General features: G+C 29.8%; 1 long non-coding RNA gene across 1 annotated transcript; it reads right to left on the reverse strand.

Moving 5' to 3' along the window:
• Positions 1 to 7436: 7436 nt before the first annotated feature.
• LOC108743542 lies at positions 7437 to 8456 on the reverse strand. Its single transcript, XR_001938849.1, has 2 exons — positions 7540 to 8456; positions 7437 to 7469 (listed from the first exon to the last, which is right to left on the reverse strand). It is a non-coding gene; the product is annotated as an uncharacterized LOC108743542 (long non-coding RNA).
• Positions 8457 to 8483: the final 27 nt, after the last annotated feature.

Genomic DNA, 8483 nt, shown 5'->3' on the forward strand with positions numbered 1-8483 from the left:
TTAATTAATAGGCACCTTGGAGTTTTCTGTAGTTGTGATGCTGACTGAAGGTGTTTTTACACTTTTAAGTAATTGACTTGTAATCTTGTTAATGTACACAGGCTTGATTTGTATCAGACATTGAATGATATATTTATTAGGTAATATTAGTCAGTAAATACTAAAAAAAAAAAAGAAAAGCGTTGATTGAAGTGGCTAAAATTTTGAATAAAGATATTATAGCTATCATGTGTTGAAGCAGATTTTAATCGAAATTCAGAATTTATTTAATGCACAGAGTTTATAAGTAAAAGTATTGTATCACAGATCCGTCTAACATTGTAAGCAGTTTTATTTTGAGCACTGTCTATAAGTAGAACAAATTTTCTATTTCAATATTTGATTTTTTTTTTAAATGGGCGCACCTCTGTCTGCAACATCTATAGAGTTATTTTTATCCTACGGTCCTTACGCACGAAGTTAAATTTGTTCACTGTATTTACTCATACCAGTGTACACAAACATCAATTGAAATATGTAACAAAGAAAGTTTACGCCATTTTGGACAATAATTTAACAAAACATCTATAGCTTTAGTCTTGAACTCGCATACTTTCGGCTTAAGTTGTATTTTTGCGGCAATGTTGCCAATGTTATATATCAAAATTCGTATTTTTGGTTCATGAGCTTTCAGCGGCTTCGCGGTTGGCGTTCGTCCATGTTCTATGATAAGATTTTCTTAACAAATTTCATCTTTCAAAAGTGGAAATTTGTTGCATATTATTTATTCAAATCTTTTTGAGTTATAGTTTGCGGTCAGAAAATGTAGGTTTCAATAATTATTATTTACGTTTTATTTTGTTAATGCCTTCGAAACAGCTTACTGTTCATACCACAAGCGGAAGTAGTAAATTAGTTTGTGCGATATTACACTAGCATAGATGCAACAACAATGTGTTTGAAAAAAGAAATCTACAAGAATATCCTCGTAAGTGTAAGTGTTATTTGTTCCTATCTCTGGATAAAACATGGTTGAAAGACAATTATTGTGTCAGTAAATAGAAAAATTTGTACTTAGAAGAATTATTAAAAAAACGTAAGTATCAAGTTCAACGACCAAGACCGAGACCAAGACTAGAAGTATTTGAGCAAGACCAAACCCAAAACTGGGACAGTCTTGCTTTGCTCATCACTATATACATACATACTCACATGTTTGAGATTCTACCCAAATTTTTGTGCATTTGAAGTGGAATGCCTACTTTATAAAAAAAGGGAGACTATACTACGCATATCACCCACTATCACAATTATAGCTAAACCAAAACAATGTAATTTACTTGTATATGTTACTTCATAATAATAACAACAATAATAATAATAAGTAGAACATAATAGCAGTTTCACTTTACACGCTACAAGTCTTTTTTTATGGTTTTATCTCGTGCATATTCATTTCTATAATGACTTTCATCATCTGCAGCTTAGATATTCGAGCATATTTTATGGACTGTACAAATACAATACATTAATATAGAAATACTGATTCGTTATACCTTTTTACAGTTCGCATATTTGTATGTAAAATCATTTAAACTAAACCATTGATGACACCTTACTCTTTACGAATAGAAATCGAGATACTTTTTTTTATCAGAACGCAGTTTGATGTCAAATTCATTTTTTCCTGAATTAAATCCATTGGTATCATCTATCAATCATACTGACAGAAAAAAAAATGAAGCATACGCGTATATACTTATATATCATACTTCCTCCATTCTATGTCAGAGTTATCATTTTTGGTTATACTTTTACATATACGTATGCTGCAAATTAGTATGTGAACCAGTGACAGAATGATAAACGAACAGTTAAATATAAAGTCAAATAAATATAACTGATAGTAATAACTTATTTGTGTCAATGTGTTCAATAATATAAAGATAGTGAAGAGTTTTAGAAAATTTCCAATCACTCCTCCGTCATTAAATTTTATCGTATCTACATATGAAATGCGAGTAATGTTAATAATTTTTTATAAACGCGGTTATAATAATAGCAATAAACAACAATAACAACTATATTTCAGTAAACTAATCATTGCGTGCTACCAACTTGCTTATAATAAGAGAATAAAAATGATTTAGGAGAGTGTTATGTAATAGATACCTAAATTAAATAAAAATATCACAAATTGATAGTTCAATATGTAGGTTTATATTAAGAAAAATGATGGAAATATCGTAAAAGTTTTCGAGAATGTAATTGCATAAAAAGAGGTCAGAGAGTATTAATTTAGATCATGCTACAGACTAAAAACGTTGTAGATATTAATTATGATTTTTCCAATCTACATTTAAAATATTAAAGTGATGAATGTAAATATACTGGCCTATAAAAGCTGACTTCGGTACATACAATACGTATAACCTAAAAACTTTAAAACCGAAAATCATCCCCTAATTTTCAATTTTCCACCCTTAGAGATCAAATACTTAAATAACAGTATCTTAAATAATTAAAACGGAAATAATGTTTTTTTATGTGTACGATCAACACTCCTATTATTTTTTTTCATATCTAAAGTCCTCAATAATAATTAATTAATAGGCACCTTGGAGTTTTCTGTAGTTGTGATGCTGACTGAAGGTGTTTTTACACTTTTAAGTAATTGACTTGTAATCTTGTTAATGTACACAGGCTTGATTTGTATCAGACATTGAATGATATATTTATTAGGTAATATTAGTCAGTAAATACTAAAAAAAAAAAAGAAAAGCGTTGATTGAAGTGGCTAAAATTTTGAATAAAGATATTATAGCTATCATGTGTTGAAGCAGATTTTAATCGAAATTCAGAATTTATTTAATGCACAGAGTTTATAAGTAAAAGTATTGTATCACAGATCCGTCTAACATTGTAAGCAGTTTTATTTTGAGCACTGTCTATAAGTAGAACAAATTTTCTATTTCAATATTTGATTTTTTTTTTAAATGGGCGCACCTCTGTCTGCAACATCTATAGAGTTATTTTTATCCTACGGTCCTTACGCACGAAGTTAAATTTGTTCACTGTATTTACTCATACCAGTGTACACAAACATCAATTGAAATATGTAACAAAGAAAGTTTACGCCATTTTGGACAATAATTTAACAAAACATCTATAGCTTTAGTCTTGAACTCGCATACTTTCGGCTTAAGTTGTATTTTTGCGGCAATGTTGCCAATGTTATATATCAAAATTCGTATTTTTGGTTCATGAGCTTTCAGCGGCTTCGCGGTTGGCGTTCGTCCATGTTCTATGATAAGATTTTCTTAACAAATTTCATCTTTCAAAAGTGGAAATTTGTTGCATATTATTTATTCAAATCTTTTTGAGTTATAGTTTGCGGTCAGAAAATGTAGGTTTCAATAATTATTATTTACGTTTTATTTTGTTAATGCCTTCGAAACAGCTTACTGTTCATACCACAAGCGGAAGTAGTAAATTAGTTTGTGCGATATTACACTAGCATAGATGCAACAACAATGAGTTTATTTTGTTTAAATAGTAATTTTGAAAGTTACAAAACTAGTTTCATGATAACAGGAGTTTTGGTTTTCCGTTTTTCTGTTCTGTTACTTTTATTCGTCCCGCTTTGAAAACCTGCCTTCGAATCATAAAAAATCCTTATTATTAAGTTACTTTCTATTGTTTTCATCCTTTCAAAAGTTAAGTTCTCAATTTGTTTCTTCAAAAATGGTTTTCACTTTAATCTTTGTTCTTCTTGTGAGAAATTAACTAATAGAAAGTCCTTGCTTTAATTTTTATTACCTACGAAATCAATAACACTTATTCAGTTCAACATACAGTTAAGTCAAAAGGAAGAACCTCTATAAAGTTATTACGTTATTTGTAATGAATAAAGTTAATAATAAGTCGTTTATTACAAATATTGCGGTGCAGTAATTAAGGAAACATCGTCTTTAACAGTTATTTTGCCTTCAAACGAAAACACATAAAAGTATTAAGAGGTTCTAATACTGAATACCTAACCTTCAGACGTTGTATGAAGTCATTAATAAACTAAAGTGTAAAATATCTATAACTGTTTTCCGCTTGTTTCCTGAGTTATCCATGCGTTTCGTGTACGATTCATTGTCAGTAAAATTTAACAGGGGTCTCCATGAAAAACGGAAGCTGTTCTACTATCCCATTTCTTTTTTTTCTTATTGACTTCCACAGCGCCCTCTTTACCCCCTACCTCTTTCAATATCTATACACTGCTTTCAAGCAGTTACCGAGAGTTTGAAACTTTTATCGTTAATAGTTATTACATACATTTACGAAAGAAAAAAAGGAAGACGGTAACTTCTATAACCGTGCGATCGTTCTGTAGAATTTCACGGTTTAATGAGCAACGCCATTTCGAGTTAAGTAAAAAGTTGGAACCATGGGTTTTTTTTTAAACTTTTGTAACACCAATGTTGCACAAGAATCATTTACGTAAAACATTAGTTCTCTACTACGTATTAGATATAAAGCAATATGACTTTTATTAAAAAAAAAAAACTCGAAAAGAAATTATTAGGTAAGATAGGTATCGAATTATGTGCAAAGCGTATAATAAAGAAAGTACAGCTCCAAAAAGAAACAAAAGCAATCCCAATAATTTACTAATTGAATGAAATTTCTTCGATCATATTGTCAAACATTATTTAGGTAGATCATAAAAAGAATGGCATCGTAAAAGGTAATTCTGTAAATTTTTTGTAAACATCTATATGAGATCATATTATTTTTACGTAAAATATTAAATTAAAAAGTTAAAAACGTTCAACAGTTTGAATAATACTTACGTTAGTTAAACTTTCAAGGGCGCTTTTATTCTGAAATATGTTGACATAAGAGAAAGAAAACAGTGGAAAAGTTTCACCACTTAAAAATTATATTCAACAATATCGGTTCGGTCTATGCCATCAGTATTATTAATAAACATATGTTCTTGATACAAATCGAAACGACGTTGTTGAGTACAATAAATCAAGTGGTGAATCTTTTCCATTATTTTAGTCAATTTTCTTTCCCTTATAAAAGCGCTCAACCAAGTTTCACAAAATTTACTTCATCATAAGGTCGTCAGTCCAAAGACTGGTTGTTCACGCACCTCCACTCTTTCCTATCCTCAGCTATTGTTCGCATTTCCCTAAAACTAGAACAACCTATATCCTTAACTATTTGTGATCCGTTTCTGCCTCTAATATGTGTCTGCCTAGACCTTCATACCTGAGGTGTCCTACTAATCTATCTCGCCTATTTCTTATTGACTTCCATAGAGTCCTCTGTTCTCCTACTCTTTCTAAAATCTCTTCATTTTTAATCTTCTCTATCCACTGTATCCTCATTATTTGCCTAAAACAGCACATTTCGAACGCTTCTAACCTTTTCTTTTCCGCCGCGCCTACTGTCCATGTTTCGCACCCGTACAGCACCGTGCTCCAAACTACACCTTTAACAACCTTTTCCGTATTTATAAATTAACCGTTCGCGAACATAGAAGTGACTTCTTTTTATTAAAGGCGACACGACCCTGCGCTATCCTCTGCCTTATATCCCTACTACTACTTCCGTCCTGACTTATCTCACTTATTTTTTACATCCTTTTACTATGAATGCTTAGGAACGTTAGGAATAGATATCGTATAGCAGGTGTCTGATATGTTATACACAATAAATATTTAAATAATAAATTCACAGCCCTAAAAGTGATGTAAATATATCGAAACCACTGATGACGACCTTTAAATAAATTTTGTGAATATTTTTTTATTTTATTAAAAGGTTTCACAAAGTGATACCCTGCGCAGAATCCTTTTCAATTATTTTACTTATNCACTGATGACGACCTTTAAATAAATTTTGTGAATATTTTTTTATTTTATTAAAAGGTTTCACAAAGTGATACCCTGCGCAGAATCCTTTTCAATTATTTTACTTATTTTGCTTAGATAAACGCAAGGCATACTTATCATCTTTTACTAGCGAATTCTATTTTTAATTTTAGTAGCAGCAGATGAAAATTTTAAACAGTGTGCTTAATCTATTTACAAGGAAGCTTATAAATGACTTTATATTATGGTAGGTACCAAAATGTACACTTGACGCCTCAAGGTTTGCGTGATCTTATGTTTCATGATAATCCTAAAATTAATCGAGAAATAAAGTGATGTAACATAAAAATATTCACAAGTACTTCCAAATATTTAACGCTTCTACTTTATAAATTTTCCAAACAATTTCGTATATAATATGTACGTTACCCAACCTAGCTTTTTTTCAAAAAGTTTTTAGGGTCAGTTCTCTAATTATTCTATGAGCAACAAAAATTGGAGTTTGTTTTTCCTCTTTTGCAAAACATTTTTCTGTTTGTTACAGAAGATATAAGTCTAAACAACCAATTTATCGCGGAGTACACATTCTAAGTGAATTATTGATGTAATTTTTTATTCATAACAAGATACAATATTTGAATCATTTTTATTTATAAATTTTTAAAATTTAATTGACTAGACTGAAAATCGTAGGCGCATTTTAGTGACCGTTCAAAAATAACGAATTACAGAGATTCATTTTCTGGTTCATTGATAAATGATGCGTTACACACGTAGGTAAGTGAAATATTTTGCGTTTCTGTCATTTATGGGTCAACATAAATTGCATATTTGGCACTTGTTCTACTAACGATTATCAGAGAATATGTATTTCCGTACATGATTTCCGCCCACATAGGCGTCTATAAATAGTTTTTATTCAGTTATTATATTTTAAATAACAGTTTTATTACAGACTATCGCTATCTGAGGAAATGTTTAGTAGTAGTATTCTACCGAAAAACGTGGAAAACATCATAAATTAAATTTAAAAAAAAAACGAAGCAGACCTAATTGTTGCCGAAAATTTAAAAGTTAAACAAGAAAAGAAATCTGTCTGATGTAACTATTAACTTTCAAAAGTACAAATACCTCGGTCTCTATTCGACTATTATTGTATTTATTTAATACCTTTCTAAAAAATTAATTGTAAGCGATTTTGCTTTTAATTTATATAAAGGCCTTAATAAAAACAGAAAACTGCTTGTAGTTACACCACGTATAATCTATTTTTGTTGTTATTTCGTGGTACTCGAATTGATAAAACATTTAAAGAAACCAATAACCAAATATAATTGAATAAATAATACAAGAAACCAATAACCAAATATAATCAAATAAATAATACAGTAATTGCGGTATTTGTACCAATAGATTCCTTAAATTCCTTGCGTAAATCACTGAATCTTTTATTATCTTCTTATGTATGCCATATGTCGATGAAGTTTTTCAGGTTCAAATAACTTAAACCTAAAAATTCCAATATATGCAGCTGCAACTAAAGGATATATTTGTAGATTTCAGAATTGTTATGAATTTTTGTTTATTTAATCAGTTTTCCTTTGGCATCCAAACCTGAAAGAAGAAAATTATTACTTAAGAAGAAGCATTGAACTCTAATATAAGTAAAATTGTTTAGCATTACCTGTTTGAAGTCTTAGTGCTAGTTCTTTAGCGTTACCCAGGGTGCACCACGAGGAGGCGAACTAGCTTTGCACCCCATATTAAATATTAAACATAGCATCCTTTATTTTCTTCGTAGATTATGTCGGGCATTCTCGCAATTCTTTTGACTGCTGACCAAAGTAATTCATTATCCTAGAATTCCAAATAGAAATCCAATCGATTTATGTATTGCATGTACATCATACGCGTTTGAAGTTTCCTTACTCGTGAAAATGTTTTTTTTTTTTGGATCACGAAAAACATTTTCTTGCACATACTTTTCAATATATCTTATTCATGATCTGATTTACTGTATATACATATAAATATAAGTGTCTGTAGTATTTTGTTTTCTTTGTACAGTACTTTCCAGTTTGATTTATTTTAAAATAAACGAAAGAAATAAATCATCATGTCTGAGCCAATTTGAATTTCATCAGGCCTAAAAATGCCAAAACAAACAACGTAACATTATCCGCTGCTTGTTTTGGCAAATTTTTATTTGAAAAAATTAACACTCCCACACACCATGTGGAAGATGTAAGAATTCAATTAAAATTCTGTTAGACAACTACAAATTATCAAAGAAACCAGATGAATAATCCCAACATATAAATAGTCTACGACGATTGATATAAAGTGAGAAAATATTGAATAAATTTAAATGAAGACTCAAAGTTCGAATCATCTGTAAACATCAAATGTGTTTCGAATTTTGTATACTTTCCAAGTCATTTAAATTTTGTTATTAGATTCATTTTAGAAAGGCTTTCTCTTGTCCGTCTGTGTCATGTTTTCTGAAATTGTAGTATATACTTTAGAAACTCCCCTTTAAGTAAAAGGAGAATATAAAATCCCCAGGTCTAACTGGTCGAGACTACAATTTGATAAATATTTAGTCAATAAAAACAATTTATTTATTAT

Source organism: Agrilus planipennis, unplaced genomic scaffold (genome assembly GCF_000699045.2).
Source record: "Agrilus planipennis isolate EAB-ADULT unplaced genomic scaffold, Apla_2.0 scaffold796, whole genome shotgun sequence".
NCBI classification, from domain to species: Eukaryota; Metazoa; Arthropoda; class Insecta; order Coleoptera; family Buprestidae; genus Agrilus; species Agrilus planipennis.